The sequence below is a fragment of the Ochotona curzoniae genome, unplaced genomic scaffold (genome assembly GCF_017591425.1).
Source record: "Ochotona curzoniae isolate NIBS_2020 unplaced genomic scaffold, NIBS_Ocur_1.0 contig_3432, whole genome shotgun sequence".
NCBI lineage: Eukaryota > Metazoa > Chordata > Mammalia > Lagomorpha > Ochotonidae > Ochotona > Ochotona curzoniae.
Window position 1 is genome coordinate 17830904 of NW_024465859.1, and position 16250 is coordinate 17847153.

The following is a 16250-nucleotide window of genomic DNA, read 5'->3' on the forward strand; positions in this document are numbered from 1 at the left end:
ACCTAGTTTATAACCTTCAGCTTACATGCCCTTTGTTCAATCATACTTTTCTGTGATCATCTGCTAATTATAAAAAGTTATCATGAAATATGCAAATTTCCCTGTTATTTTTTTAATCCTGATTTGCAAAGGTTCCCATATCATGTAAAACTTGCATGACATAAATTTATGTGATTTTCTCCTTTTCAGATGAAGTAAAGGGTGAACTTTTTTTAAAAAAGATTTATTTTTATTTTTTTTTTTTATTGGAAAGGCGGATATACAGAGAGGAGAGACAGAGAGGAAGATCTTCCGTCCCATGATTCACTCCCCAAGTGAGCACAACGGCGGATGCTATGCCAATCCGATGCCAGGAGACTCTTGCAGGTCTCCCATGCGGGTGCAGAGTCCAAAAGCTATGGGCCGTCCTCGACTGCTTTCCTAGGCCACAGGCAGGGAGCTGGAAGCGAAGCGGGGCTGCTGGGATAGAACCGGCACCCATATGGGATCCTGGGCGTGCAAGGTGAGGACCTTAACCACCTTGCCACCCTGCCGGGCCCAGTAAAGGGTGAACTTTAAAGATGATATGGGAACAAAAAGAAGTGTTGTACACAGGAAATTCAGGGTAAGTTCACTTGAACTGTAAAGGTTTTTGTTTTGGGGCACAAGAAAAACAAGTCGGAGAACTTCAGCACTGAAATTTCTGCTCTTTACCTCCACATGGCAGTCTAAAGACTGAATCTCTCTGTGTTAGCTAGATTCACTGCAAAGTTGGAGAAGGCAAATGCTGTGAGCTGGAATAGAATGTAAATTGGAATGTGGCTGAAACTTCAATTAAAAACTATAGTAAAACAATTACTTTCATTTTACTATTGCACACACAGATATAATACTACATTTTAACATAAAAAACAAAACCTCTTTTGAGACATAAAAATATGGGTAACAGACCATAGAATTTTCAGTTCTGTTTCATCTTTCACGATGTTGGTCACAGTCAGAAAAGTGATTTTGTAAATTCCTGTTTAGGTTGTAATCTACAGCTTAAAACCCTAAGAAGTTAAAGGAAATCTGTACAAACTTAATACATGGTAAGAATCTAAGAATAAAACATGTTCTGATGAGTTTGGTTTACTCTGTGCATACCTGTGGGATTCTTCTCACTGTAGGAACGTGAGTGCATCGTGACAAGATTCATTGACTAACTCAGTCAATGAATATTTGTAGAGGGCATGCAGTATTCGAGGAAGGATTTTATGTGATTATTCCAAAGAAGATGAGATTATGGACACATAAGTTTCTCCAACACTTAACTTATTTTCAGAAAGGAAGTTGTTAATAGCAAGTAACACAACTACATGCTAACAAGGCAAATGAAAATAGAAAGGGTATTCCAATTAATGAGAAAATCAAGAATCAGGGAAGATACTAAGGGAGAGAGACGTGTGAAGAAAAGCCTAGTAAAAAGTGTTAAAGCTAGGAGGAGTTCTTTCTGGAACAGCAAGAAAGCACACAGGTCAAAAGGATAGGTGATGACACTGGAGGCATGCATAGGAAAACATGGTATAATAACTTTTTTTTTTTTGCTTCACTGAATGTTTATTTGTTTACTTTGCATTTTATTTGAACAGCAGAGAGATAGAGAAACAGAGTGATCTTCATCTGCTGGTTCACTCCCTAAATGCCTAGCATAGTTAACCCTGGCATGATAAAACCAAGAGCTTACAACTATTTGCAGTTTGTCAGTGTGGCCAGCAGCAACCCAGGTAGTGGAGCCAATAACTGCTGCCACCATGGTGTGCATTAGCAGCAGGCTAGCTCAGGAGTAGAAATACCAGCATTTGAAGCATGCGTTCAATATCAGCTGTGGGTGTCCGTTGAGGCAGCTTAACCACTGTGCAAAACACCAACTCCTTCATCTCTGCCTTATGCATACAAGATTTTGTATCTTGATCAATTATATTTTGCTTTTTTTTAATTTAATATTTTGTAAGCACTCTTGTATGTCGATTATATTTCTTGATGGCTCCAATATAAATGTCATTTTCTGATAGTCTGGCTGACACTTCTGTTTTCTCTGTCATCTCTTTCTTGGCCCATGGTGCTTTACCTATTCAAGCTTTTTGTTGCATCTTCTCTCTTAAACAGCAGCTTCTCTCTGCACTCTTGCTAACTTTTCTAGCCAGAGGTTACCTTGATCTTGATGCCCTACTTCAGGGTTCAAAGCCTCCCACACTCTCAGTGCTCACAGCATAAGCAATCATTATTTATCAGTGCTTCTCCTTTTATCTCCCAAAGATTTTTATTCCCATTGCAAGTGCCTATATCAACATTGCCTTCTGGAAACCTGTTGGTTATCCATAAAGCTAAGATGCAATGTAGAATAATATATATTCTCAGCCATTTGTGCTGTGTATCATTTAGACAATTCATCAACGTGATATAATATTTCCATGGCTGTTATATCATACACACACACATACATAAATTATGTTGATATGCAATTTAAAGAAGTGTTTGGAAACCCATGTCAGAGTTTTAAAGAGAAGAACAGAAGGAAATAGCATACATTTTACAGTTCACCCTGACTCTCTTGACAGTTATTAACTAAGTAGAAAAAAACTGAAGATGGGGGGCTAATTCATTGGCTTTCATTCCATTGTGAATTGTAGATAAATATGTGTTTTATTAATGTAGAAAATAATTCAGAATACATTTTTAAAATAAAATTGAGTTGATTTTACATGGTCATGATACTATAAAAGAATGGAAAAAAAATTATATGGCACCACCTTTCTTGATCCAGATAGATGAGTATGTTGTATCATTCAACATGAAAATAAGGCCTCAGAATGAAAAAAAAAATGTGCACCAAGATCAAGATCTCTGTTTTAAACATAATATGCCCTGAAAATCTAAGGTAGTTGTATCAGGTGGTGAGTGCACAGTCAATTTTGAGCAAATGTATGCAGTAAGAGCTGTATGTTGAGCTACAGATGTCTTTTTCAACTGTGGAATTAGATAAAAATTATGGCACTGAATTACAAAGTATAGGTGATGCCCAATACTGAATCTTGGGGCATCTTATGTTTAACATTCAGGATAAAGAAGTAAGACCAGGTAATATATTGATAGGGAGTCATGTATGCAAATTCTGTGTTCTAGCAACTAATTAAGGAAATGTTTGAAGAGGGTGTTCACTGTGTAAAATGTTACTGGGAAGTGCACAAGGACTGATTGTTGTTTGAATTGGTCAAAGCAAGGCTCTTGTGATTCCTGGGGAGCTGTATGAAAAAATGCCAGGAAAGAGTGGGTTCAAGAGGAAAGGTGAGAGAAGACATCAGGATGTGAAACAAGTTTTGAAAAGATTTTCTGAACAACACATGCTGATCATACCTTTTCAAAAGCATCATGAACCCAAGCGCTTAGGCGTTCTGCTTTATTTTGATAAAACATGTACCAGTAGATGTGCATATGGAATGTATTCAAATTGATGAAATAGTAAAGGAAATAAAGACTTTCACAATTATATTGTTGCACTGGTGAACATATGAGAAAGGTGTACAGTGTGAGGACTGTCCTTAGATTGCAATGTAGTACTCATTCATTATAATAAGGAGGGAGGAAGAAAAAATGATTTGCCTCAGATGAATAGTCATGGATAGGTTTACTGTCAGCAGATAGTTCACACATGATTGTTTCTGTTTTATCAGTGAACTAGTGGACTTTCAGTCAACACTGAGAAGTGGATGAGTTAACTGGAGGCATTCTTTGAAACTACTGACTTCTTGTTTGTAACTTGAGGTCATACATTCAAGAAATAAAGAATATAGCTATGTTTTTACTCCAATTATGCTAAGCAACATGAAAGAGATACATGAAGAGTTAGATGTTTCTAAAGATTTATTTAAGGAAGATTTACAGAGTGGAAAGAGAAATATCTTCCATCTGCTGGTTTACTCCCCAAATAGCTGCAATAGCCAGAGCTCAGCTGATCTGAAGTCAAGAGCCAGGAGCTTCTTCCTGGTCTCCCACGCAAGTCTAGGGTACTAAGGCTTTGAGCTGTGCTCTACAGATTTCCCAAGCAACAAGCAGCGAGCTGGATGAAAAGTAGAGCCTCTGGGACAGGAACCAGATGTGGAATCCTCAAGCTGCAAGGGAAGGATTAGCCAATTGATCCAATGTGTTTTGTCCAAGAGTTGGTTTTTTAAAAGAAAAAGAAGTCCTAGAAGGGGAACAAAATGCAACAAAATGCAAATGTGTGAGTTAATAATGACTGTAACTGAGAAAATTTCAAGACCGCTGCAGAATTAAAATTAGTGAATTTAAAGTTAGTGTTTCTATCAAAAGGCTCATTTTCCCCAAAACACTTCATTCAGCAAAACAGATTGATTCGAGAAACACAGAGGTGATGATCTGTGACGTATGACCCATTTTCTGGCTTATACCGTGTTACCATGTCTGAAACAACTTCTTAATTTTCAGCTCTAAAACAGAATTGATATTTCTAAAAATTCCTGTAGATCAAATCTTGCTAATTGAACATTGCTATACTTATATTTGTATATCTACATCAGACATTTTACATTCAACAATTACTTAGCTTCCACTTTCGTCAATCCATCACTTTACAATATAATGAGGACAGAATTGAAAATAGTCTACTCTTCCCAGAGGTATCTTGAGATTGATCCATCTGTTGTATAAATAAGTGTATAATTGTATAAATGCATCTGTGAAATGAAGAAAAACAGTTCTAAGAAAACTTGAAATACTTGAGCTTCTGTTAGTCGGGGGATAGAAGGAAGTCTTTTTTTTTTCTCTAAAGATTTATTTTTATTATTTTTTTATTGGAAAGGCAGATATACAGAGAGGAGAGACAGAGAGGAGGATCTTCCATCCCATGATTCACTCCCCAAGTGAGCACAACGGCCGATGCTATGCCGATCAGAAGCCAGGAGCCTCTTCTGGGTCTCCCACGCTGGTGCAGGGTCCCAAAGCTTTGGGCCATCCTCAACTGCTTTCCTGGGCCACAGGCAGGGAGCTGGAAGGGAAGCGGGGCTGCCGGGATTAGAACCGGCGCCCATATGGGATCCCGGGCGTGCAAAGCGAGGACCTTTAACCACTGTGTCACCGCGCCGGGCCCAAAAATGGATTTTTAATAAGATTTACTTTGTTGGATTGGGACATCAGATTTATAGAGAGAAGCAAGAGAGAGAAAAATCACTGGCTGGCTCACTCCTCTAGTGACTGCAATGGCTGGAGCTTAGCCAATCCAAATCTAGGGGCTAGTATGTTCCTCTGCGACTCCCATACAAGTCCAGGGTTGCAAGGCTTTGGGGACAACCTCTACTGCTTTCCCAGGCTGCAAGCAAGGAGCTGGATGGAAACTGGACCAACTAGGAAGTGAATGGGTGCCCATATGAGATCCTAGTGTTTGCAATGTGAGGATTTAAGTCATTGAGCCATTACACCAGGCCCTGAAATTATTATTTTTAAGAATAGTAGCTGGGATTCACTCAATATTTTTGATAAGTAAGGATATATCCACTGAACTAAGATGATGAAAAGATCAATCTTGCTCTTGCTTAATTTGGAGTTGGAAAAGCAAACGTATTCGTGGTTCACCAGGATATTGAAACATTCCAAAAGAAGTGACCAGAGAAATCTCACAATTTATAATCATTTTTTGTGGAGCATGAGTTTTGTGTCAAGTAAAGATAAATATGCTAAATGGATATTGGGAATTATGAAGACCAATTAGGTTTACAGATATGTATTCTTTATATATCCAGTAATGATTATCCTAGAAGTAGAATACTACTTTGGCTGTGGATGTTTTTGCCATTTTCTGACATAGGGAATAGGGTAGACTTTGGTACTTGATTTGGAAAACGCACTGTGGCAAAACTAAAATTTGCATTGCCAACATTTAGGGAGGTTGGTTTGCTAAAGCATATATTAGCTCCTAAAATGCCACAACAGATTATCACAGTCTGCATGACGTAATGCATAATAAATTCTTTGTTGCAATGTTCTGGGAGATAGCTGCCTAAAATAAAGGTGTCTGAAGTGTTGGTTCTCTCCGAAGGTAATAAGGCAGAATTTGTTCCAAACCTCTCTCCTAAACTCAGGTGATGATGTGTAATCCTTGACAGTCTTTGTTTTCTAGACACATGATCCTGATCTCTCATACATCTTCCCTTTGCCTTCTTTGAGTCTTTGTGTATTTTCTCCTCTTTTTCTTAGGATATTAGTCATTGTATTTATAGCTAACCCTAAACAACAGGATGATCTCATCTCAAGATATTTAATTGAATTGCATTTGCAAAACCCATGTGTCCAAAAAGATCACATTCACAGGTATTCTGTATTAAATCTTAGACTTATACTCTTTAGGGAAATGGATTAGCCAAATAAAGACAACAGCAATATGTGGGTGACAGCACATAAATGCGGCTAGACAATTCAGAGGAAGAGTACAGATGAAAAAATGTAGCCTTGGAGGGAAACTCAACGTTTAATATGGTTGTGACAGCATGATTATGTGACAAGAACATCTCAAAACCAACAGGAACAGAAGATATCTGGAAAAAAAGTAGAAACATTAATTAAGAATCCAGCAGCAAGGTTGAAAAGGACCCACTTATGTTGTCAATAAGGTGGCAGTTGATGAGGTTACATTAAAATATTCCGGTAAATTATTTAAAAAATCTTTACATGAAACAGCGTTGTCGACAGCATTATAAAAAATGTCATAATGTGACATTAAAGCAACAGTTGGTTCACCATCGCAAACCATAGTGTTGAAGAAATAATTTAAATTCAAAACTGTCTTCCCAACTCTCAGCAGGGCAATATAATTGTAAATGATGGTGGTCTTAGTGGCACAATCCTGGCCAAATCAATGAAATTTTCTGAGTCTCAGTGTTAACGTAAGAAGTAGATAAACAATCCTAAGTGCCAAATAGGATGACCTCAAGGAAGGAAACAGGAGGTTGAAGTTGCATAAGAAATTTAAATCAGCTGTACAAATGCAGATTATTAGTCTTTCCATAAAATTTGGGCTCAAAAATGATCATACTTATAAATTATGGATACTCTATCTCTACACGTGGTAACATTTGCAACAATGTTTACAAAGGATTGAAATATGATACAGAATCTTTTTCCTGGTTGCATTACATTGAACATTAATAAAGATTACTTTTATTTTATTTTTCTAATAAAAATCTGTAGAAACCTGTTACAATGCCAGATATTGTTAAATCTGGTGGAAAAAAAAGTGCTCCATTTTCTTTTCAAATATCTTTTTTCTTCTCATGTATGGTGACATATATGAGAATATTAGAAGAAATGGTGTGTGAGAAAAGTGACGAAGTATGTTGAAATATTTTGAGAGTAAGTATTAAAGGGGGAAAATGAAATTCTTGATGAATTATTGTATACCAAGATATTCATGGTAATATAATTTGCTAAAAATTAGTGTATACTAGTCAGATAATTATATACTCAAGAAAGCACCTTTTAATAGCTGTTAAATTTTTTAAAATGTGTTTTATTTTGTTTTAAACATAACTACTCATACAGACCATAAACAAATGTACAACATGCAAGGCAAGTAAATGGAAAAAGGAAGATCACAGAATCACAGTCCTTTCAATACAGAATAATAAAGAACATGAGAAGATATATCAATACCCAGAGAATATTGTTCAGAAGCCATTTGATTTAGGATATTTAGAAATACCTTCATTCTACATATAAGATAATAAAACTATTATATACCATTGACTAGAACAAAGAAGTATATACTTCATAAAATTTAAATAGTATTGGCCTTTGCTCTTATTTATTTAATAAAATTGTAAACAGAAAATCTAGTGTAGCTACTGATGTTTCCAACAGTGGCTTTACCTACTTTGTCACAGCACTGACTTACAAAACTTTTTTTTTTTTAATACATAGAAAGGGTATACTCAAAAATTAAACACATAGTGTATCAAATGTATAAACCTGTAAGCTTTGTATTTATTATCAGTATTAGGTATGATGTTTTCCTTTGCTTGGCAGCACAAAGTGTGTCTATACTAGCATCTTCACAAACATGTGAGTAATGTGTTGTCTGGGACATCATAAAGACTGTAGCTACCATGTCAATAGTAATAGTTATTTTTCAGCTCCATTAGAATTTTCATTGAAGATTCATTCTTTCTATGTGCCTCTCTGTCTATCTGAAAACCACAATCATAGAGAGAAAAGGAGAGCCAGGCCAGAGCCAGGAGCCAGGGGCTTCATCTGTGTCTCCCACATGGCTGGTAAGGGCCCAAGTGCTTTGACTGGTTCTCGTTTGCACAGGCCATCAGCAGGGAGCAGCCAGGGCACAAGTAAGTGCCTCTAGGGAATGCTTGCATTGCAGTAGACAGTTCTACCCATTATGCCATACCACCAGACCCTCAGTTATAATAATTCATGCCAGCTTTTGTGTATAGAGTCCTTTAACCAAAATATTATGTAATAGACATGCATTTCATTTTCAGATATCAAGCCTATATCTAATTGTATCTTTACATTTATCTGTTCTTTTTGATATCTTGTCAAATACAGAAAGTGTTGATCTGTACACTAAAAATCTAAGTAAAGCATATTGGCCTATATTCCTGAACATCCCAGGAATTAATTGACTTCCATGTATGCCTATACAACGATGTCTTCAAGGATTTGCCTCATGTGTTCTTTTTAACATTTATAGGAATCTCATACTTAGAAGCAATCACTGTAATTTTTACGAACATGATATAATATTTTCTTCCATCATACATGAGGTTTTTACTTTCCCTAAGCTGCCAAAGACACAATTCATAAATTGAAAGATAAGCGATGATACTAGAAAATATTCAAAAGTTGCACAGATACAGAATTTCCACAATATTAGCTATACACTACTAAGATAATTCTTTTAATTCATAAATTGATGGGATAGTGTTCTGGGTAATGTAGATTAGATTCCCCAAATGCAAGCTGTTGGATATATGGTTTGAGCAAGCAAATATTTTCTCACAAAGACTACTTTTGCTTCAATACTCGGTATTAAAGTAATGGAACTTCTCTCAACAAAACACAAAACATTGCTATTTCTTAAACTCTAAAGAATTCTGTTGGTATGCATAGTCTAAAATAAAAACCACAGTCATTCACAGATGATAGGATAGTTTCATCAGTGTTTCAGCAAGAGTTTCAAACTGGTTCTGTGTTTATTGGTGAGCAAGGGCCATTATTTTTCTTCCACCTAATGTTCTGTTTTAAATTCTTGTCAATTTCTCATCTTGGACAAATTAAAAACAAAATGAATGCATTTCACAATATAGTGTTTTTTTCTCAGGATAAATTTATTGTAAAGAGGGGATTACTGCACCATTTAGAGATTTCATATGAGATTCCCTGGCTTTCTCATACAAGAACATTTTGCACTTGTTTTATGTGCAATTTTCAGTACACTGTGTGACTCGCTGTTTTAATGTTGACTTCTGAAACCTTCATTTGTTTGGATTGGTTTATTTTCTCCCACACATTGATGATAGTCAGCATTTATAAAATTTCATGTCCTTTATCTCATTTTAACCTTGCAAAACACGGATTTGACACATGCATTTTTATAAGTCTTCTTTTAAACATATAGCTATTTGAGGAGATAATTTATCAGGTTCCAGGATCTAGCTGTTTATCAGCTAAATAGTTTTTATTCCATTGTCAAGTGCTGCCATATAAATAATTTTATATTAGTTTAGATTGACAGCTATGAACGGATCCAGAGCAGAGAAATCATCAAGCAGTGACAGGTTTGCCAAACATACCCCGCTCAGGGAGAACATTCGTCACATGTTCTGTTTTCTGTCTTGAGCTATCGGGATTGCCATAGCCTCGTCTTGATTGAAGAAATGTTGCTATATTCACAGAGATAATTTCTGATCACTGGAAACCACATGCCCTCTGACTTCTAGTCTAACTTCTTGAATCTCAAGTTTAAAGCTTCTCTTGATGTATGGTTCAGTAACTAGGCCCTGTGATGCTACATAGCCTTCCTGTGTTGTTTGGGCTGAACTCTAGTTGATACCAGCAACTTAGTTTCAGGAGAATATTATGCAAATATAATTGGTTGGAACTAGTAGGTTCCTCCAGGGAATTTTTTTTAATTGAATTCTGTTTTGGTTTGTCTGTTTACTTAACTTGGTAATCCCCACTGGGCGAGAAAAAGTAAGAGGGATGACTGTGCAATGTAGAACACAATCATGTGTATTAACTTTCAAAATGTCATCATGCCAATGATCCTCGTATTTTTCAGACTTTAAAGATGTTAAAAATTCAATAGATAAATTACCACATTGACTTGGCAGAATAGAAGTGAAACTGATACTTTTAGATAATACACCTTGTATGTGGAATAGCTAAAATCGACGTCATCTCTTCAAATCTACAGCCATGATAACGAAGAATTAAGAAGCATTCACTCCTACCACTAGGACACAAACAATGCAATCAGTGTGAAAGCAATAGACAATATTCAGGTCCAAAGATATTGCTGATTGCCACAGGTACCCAGCTAAGATCTGCAACAGTTAAGTGCTATTTGCAAAGTTATCAAGGGTAGAGAGAAGATCTAGGTTTGGTCTAAACTTTGGTATTAACATGGTGTGGTAAATCTCTTGATCTGTCAGAGACCATTTCCAAATAGAGCAGAATCAAGGCCACCTCCCTCAAAATAGTTCTCTAGATTTTCTCTAAACATTACACTATTGAAATATACATTCAGAAATTATGATTGTGATTTATTTAGTGTTTGTGCTGTACCAGGTTGTGTTCTAAGCATTGAGCTTGTGTTATTTTATGCTCAAGAAACTGCATGAGTTCCAGATCATTCATTGTAACTGTTGAAAATGAAACCAATTAAAGTTTGGAGTTTAAATTACATTCCTAAAGTCTCATGTCTGGTATATAGTAGAACAAGAATTTGTACAACTCTAATACTTTAAGCCTTGGCATTCATTCATTACAATGACACACTACACAGAGTCACATTTAATTTTGTACAGATAAATGGCATATAGCTCTTGCTGCAAAGTGTTTTTCGATCTCGAATTTCCATTTCATAAAACCCTCAACTAGATGCCAGTGAGGCTAACTTTTAGGGAAAATTGATTCTCCTAAATTCGTATTCCATGTCTTGGCTGTCTATCATCAATTATCTGGCCAAAGAGAAAAGAGGAAGGAGAAATTGCAAATCCCATTACCTGTCTCACAAATGTAGCAGGAGATACACAATAGCAAAAATATTGCTCAGTAACTACTAACAGAGTTCCACTAAGTGTACAGGCGAGATCTCAGAAAAGTTAAGGAATTTGAATCAAAATATATTTTGAAATAAGATAAAAAATCCAAAGCGTGGCCACAGGTTTTGATGATTTCTTTATTGCTGTGTACTGGAAATTATCTGGAACATTTGCTTTGCACTACTAAATAAAGATTTCAAGTCTTAATCTGTAATTAAGACACTTAAATTAAACAAACTCACTTTCTCAGAAAATTACAGAAAGGAATATAGAAACATAAACACCAATACATCCCAAAGGTCCCTCTAAGTCAAAACTGTGTAACAGAAAGAAAGAATATTTTCTCTGTTACCATACTGTATTACCGTGGCACATAATCCATGTTAAAAGAGCCAATCATACTGTAATTGCATATATTAAGAACTCAAATACTTCCAGATTTTCTTATAGCCAAGGAAAACATGGTGGGGTAACAAAGCTTTGCAAGCAGGTCCGTGGAATGGGGCAGACTCCATGCTGGCAAACACTGTTACGAGCAGTTATGTAACACTTTTTCTGTTCAAAGTAGTTTAAGTTGACTGCTGCAGAACTGTGTGTTTTGAAACTCTCTTTTTCACTGTTTTCTTGTTTCTGTTCATGATTTTGAGCCATGATATCTATACTGTATGAGATGTCCCATCCAATCTCATTGCTTACTCTATGAATCTTGCCATATGCAGTTTTACCATCAATGGTTATATATTAATATCTCCCCACACTTTGCATTAACAAGCTTTCTTACCATTCATTCATTCATTCATATTTCACTAGTTATACCCTTTCTCACTCACTCTCCCAGTACATAAGACAATGATCCTGGTTATTCCTTTAGAGAGATTTCAGAAATCTCAGTCATTGAAATCATCACATTCCACTTCTCTTGCTACTTAGGCATGCTTATCTCAAAGCATGAGTGAAAAAGGACAATCTTCCCAGCTCATGACAATCATCTACTGAAGCCATCAAACTTTTCCAGCACACTGGTTAATTTTTACTGTAGTCACCTCATGCCAGCATGGTTAGCCTTTGTCCTTTTCAATTTAGTAGCAGTGAAGTGTATTTGATGAATTTTTAAAACAAAGGCCAAAACTTTCAAATTGGAGTAATAGAAACAAAAGTTGCCTTTCCAATGCAAATAAATAAATGTAAAACAAAAACAAAAAAACAAGGCAGAATATAAACACAACATTTCAATATTACCTAAATAACAGACCTATACTTGTTGGTGAACAGTCAGGACTCTTACTGAGTGTGTGATGTGTGTACTTAATAACCTATCCTACTGAATTGTCCATCTCAAGATCCACACAGTTCACAGAGGTTCTGTGTAACTGGGAAAGTCTACAGGAAGATAATCATAGAATCTGAGTGCTAGTGGGCCTTGCACATGGACTAGTGGCCAAACCCTCCCCTTGCATGCCTGGAAAGCCATAAGAGCACTGTTTCATGTCTTGGGTGGTTTACTTTCCATCCAACTCCCTGTGTATGAGCACAAAGGTGTGTGTAACATGGTGTCTAATGTCCCAGTTTGTGGCCTGGGAAAGCGGTGAGGGACTGCCCAAACCCTTGGGACCCTGCAGCTGCATTGGAGACCGGGAAGAAACTCCCGGTTCCTGGAATTACATTGACTCAGCTCTGCTCTTGCGGATGCATGGAGAATAAACTAGTGGGTAGAAGCTCTTTCTGTCTCTCCTCTCTGTAGATCTGGTTTCCCAATAAAAATAAAATAAATCTTTTAAAAAGAGGAAATTGAATTCTACAATTGAAAACCTTATATAAATTTGTAAAAATCTTATGTCACTTGAATCCGAAATACGGCTTATGTTTTATTATGTTTTATACTTCTTTTGTGGTCATTTCTTTCTTTTTTATTTCTATGTCAAAGACCACTGGTTCACACCTCAATTGTCCGCAAGGGCTGATCTGAAGCCAGGAGCTTCTTGTGAGTCTCTCATGTGGGTAAGGTCGCAAGGCTTTGCCCCATCCTCTGCTGCTTTCCCAAGCCAGAGGTAGGGAGCTGGACTGGTGCCGGAATGCAGTGCTGATACTTGCAGGGGGGAGATTAGCTAATTGTCCATCAAATTGGCCTTTACAATCTTCATTTTCTAGTTACTTTTACTTTTATTACATTTCACGAAAGTGTAAGATGTAATTAGAAAAAAGAAAAGTAGTCCTAACTATAGGTAGGAAAGAAACATTCAAAGAATGTGACAAAGTTGTGGATCAGCTGAGTATTTACAAACTGCGTCCTGAGACATAGTACTGCTGTTTTGAACACCTATTACCTGCTTTGCAGACTTAAGCTTAACCCTCTGCTATATAAATTTTCTTTATATCCTACATGCTTCATGGACAAAAGCAAGAGAACTTGTGCTGTGGCAGAGTGTATTAAGAGTGTGTAGAACGTGGTGTCTCATGTCAGAACAACATTTCAAGCCCGAGCTGCTCCACCTCCGACCCAACTCCCTGTTACTGTTCCTGGGAAGACAGCAAAGGATCTTCTAAGAAGTTGGGTTGTCACCCAGGTGGAAGCCCCAGCAGGAGTTCTTCGCTTCTGGCTTTGTCCTGGCAATGTGTGAAGGAGTGGTTGGGAAAACTCTGTCCCCTCCTCCCGCCATGTCACTCTGACTTTCATATGAATGAAATAAACCTTTTAAAAAGGTAAAAATCACAAGAGATAGCTAGAAAACTGGATCCAACATTTGTGTTTTGTCATTCTAATATTTTCATTCTTGAGTTTAGAGGGGCTATACTCATCAGCAGTGTGGGTCTCACAGCTTTGGTTTGAAATGCTACATTTCAGATAATTAGAATCAGATGCCACAGTCTAACAAGAGTCCTTGGCGTTTGTGCTACAGTAACTCAAACGAACGTGGCACTTTGTAGTGTATAAGACCTTCATAAAGTCCTCTGCATGCATAAAAGTGTCTTAAAAATAGAATAGCAAAGTGCAATGTATTTTGTTAGGGCTTCAGCTTACAAAAAAAACAAAACAAAACAAAAGAAAATCAGATGACACCTGACTCTACAACTTCAGCTCATTTTAATTCTGAGCTTATTTATTAACAACTTTTAAATGTATTTATTTCTTTATTTATTTTTATTAGTAGAACAAAACTCCTTGAAGACGATAAAAACATCAGTGCCTTCCTGCAATGCAGATGGGAAAGAGTCAAATGAAAATCATTCTAAGCTCTTTCAATTTAATATAGGCAAGTTCAGTTATCTTGTATGAGCCTCTGTCTAAGGAAATACGAATCTTGCCCACACAATCACTCTGGCCAGACCTTCTATCAGATGCTGAAAATAACCAGAGTAGGGATTGAAACCCAGCTGAAGTCATACTTGTTTGAAAAGCCAAAAATTCTAGAATCAACTACAAAAATGTCAAAGAACAAATGAAAGACTAAATCATGAATTACCCATGCAGATTTTTTTTGCTCTACTATGGGCACTTGTGGCATCTGCTATATACGTTTTCATAACAGCCACCGCATGCATCTGTGCACTGCTGATCACATGTTCAGTGCTGACTTTTGCTCAAATATGTTTCTGCTATCACAATTATCACAACTACCAGAGATGACAATGTAACACATGGGTGACATGTCATCTACGAAGGCAGAGAACCTGGGGTTGAATTTGCAGCTCTGTTGCATATAGTCTGTGTAACCTTGACTTATTTCATTAATTTCTATGATCTGCTGCGGTTGTAAGAATTACATGTTCAGCTATGAAGTTGTTTGAGTGTCAGTGACACAAGGTATTTGGTACATGATGACTGTAACCTTTACGCCATGACTGTACATGTGTAAGTAAATGCTGCATAATTGGGGCCAGCATGGTGGCTCAACAGGCGTTCAGCCCCGGCTTCCCATATAGGTGTCGATTTATTCCTGGCTCCTCCAATTTCCCTCTAGCTCCCTGTAAGTGGACCTGGGGAAGCAACAGAGGATGGCAAAAAAAAAAAAAAAAAAAAACCTGGGAACCTGTACCTGCCTGGGAGACCTGGAAGAAAGTCCTGGTTCCTGGAGTTTTTTAACGCAGGCATTGCAGCCATTTGAGGAATAAACCAGCAGATGGAAGATAATTCTTCCTGTCTCTTCTTCTATCTGCAAATCTGTCTTTGCAAATAAAAATAAATGTCTCCAAAAATACTTTTGCATAAATGTATGCATATTCTGTATGTGTGTGGCACGCATACTTTTTTGAGCACAGTGAGCACTGGACGCCACAATTTTTTTAAACTCTAAATAATGGAGAAATTATTCAATTTGAGAAAGGTTTCTAGCAGAAAACACTAATCAATCCTATGGGTACTGATAACTGAATTTTCTGCCCTTTAAACTAGGAATGATGTGAGCATTGTTGTCTTCACACTAAGAAAAGATAACATGGGAAAGAAATATCCAAACAGGGCCCGGCGCGGTGGCGCAAGTGGTTAAGGTCCTCGCCTTGCACGCCCAGAATCCCATGTGGACACTGGTTCTAATCCCAGCAGCCCCGCTTCCCTTCCAGCTCCCTGCCTGTGGCCCGGGAAGGCAGTCGAGGACAGCCCAAAGCTTTGGGGCCCTGCACCCACGTGGGAGACTAGGAAGAGGCTCCTGGCTTCGGACTGGCATAGCATCGGCCATTGCACTCACTTGGGGATTGAGTCATCGAATGGAGGATCTTCCTCTCTGTCTCTCCTCTCTGTATATCCACCTTTCCAATAAAAAAAAAAAAAGTGATAAGAAATATCCAAACATATCCCTAGGAAATAATATGACATAATTGTTTACACAGAAAATCCTAAGAAATGTATTATATATGTGTGTGTGTGTGTAGAGAGAGATTTTTAAAGATGTGCTTATTTTTATTGGAAAGTCAGAAAGATATTTACAGAGAAGAAGAGAGACAGAGAGG

The 16250-nt window shown here is 37.2% G+C and overlaps 1 long non-coding RNA gene across 1 annotated transcript; it reads left to right on the plus strand.

The window, feature by feature from the left end:
* Positions 1-467: 467 nt before the first annotated feature.
* On the plus strand, positions 468-15276 carry LOC121156544. Its single transcript, XR_005883876.1, has 4 exons — positions 468-540; positions 3996-4005; positions 6977-6982; positions 15266-15276. It is a non-coding gene; the product is annotated as an uncharacterized LOC121156544 (long non-coding RNA).
* The last annotated feature ends 974 nt before the right edge of the window (positions 15277-16250 follow it).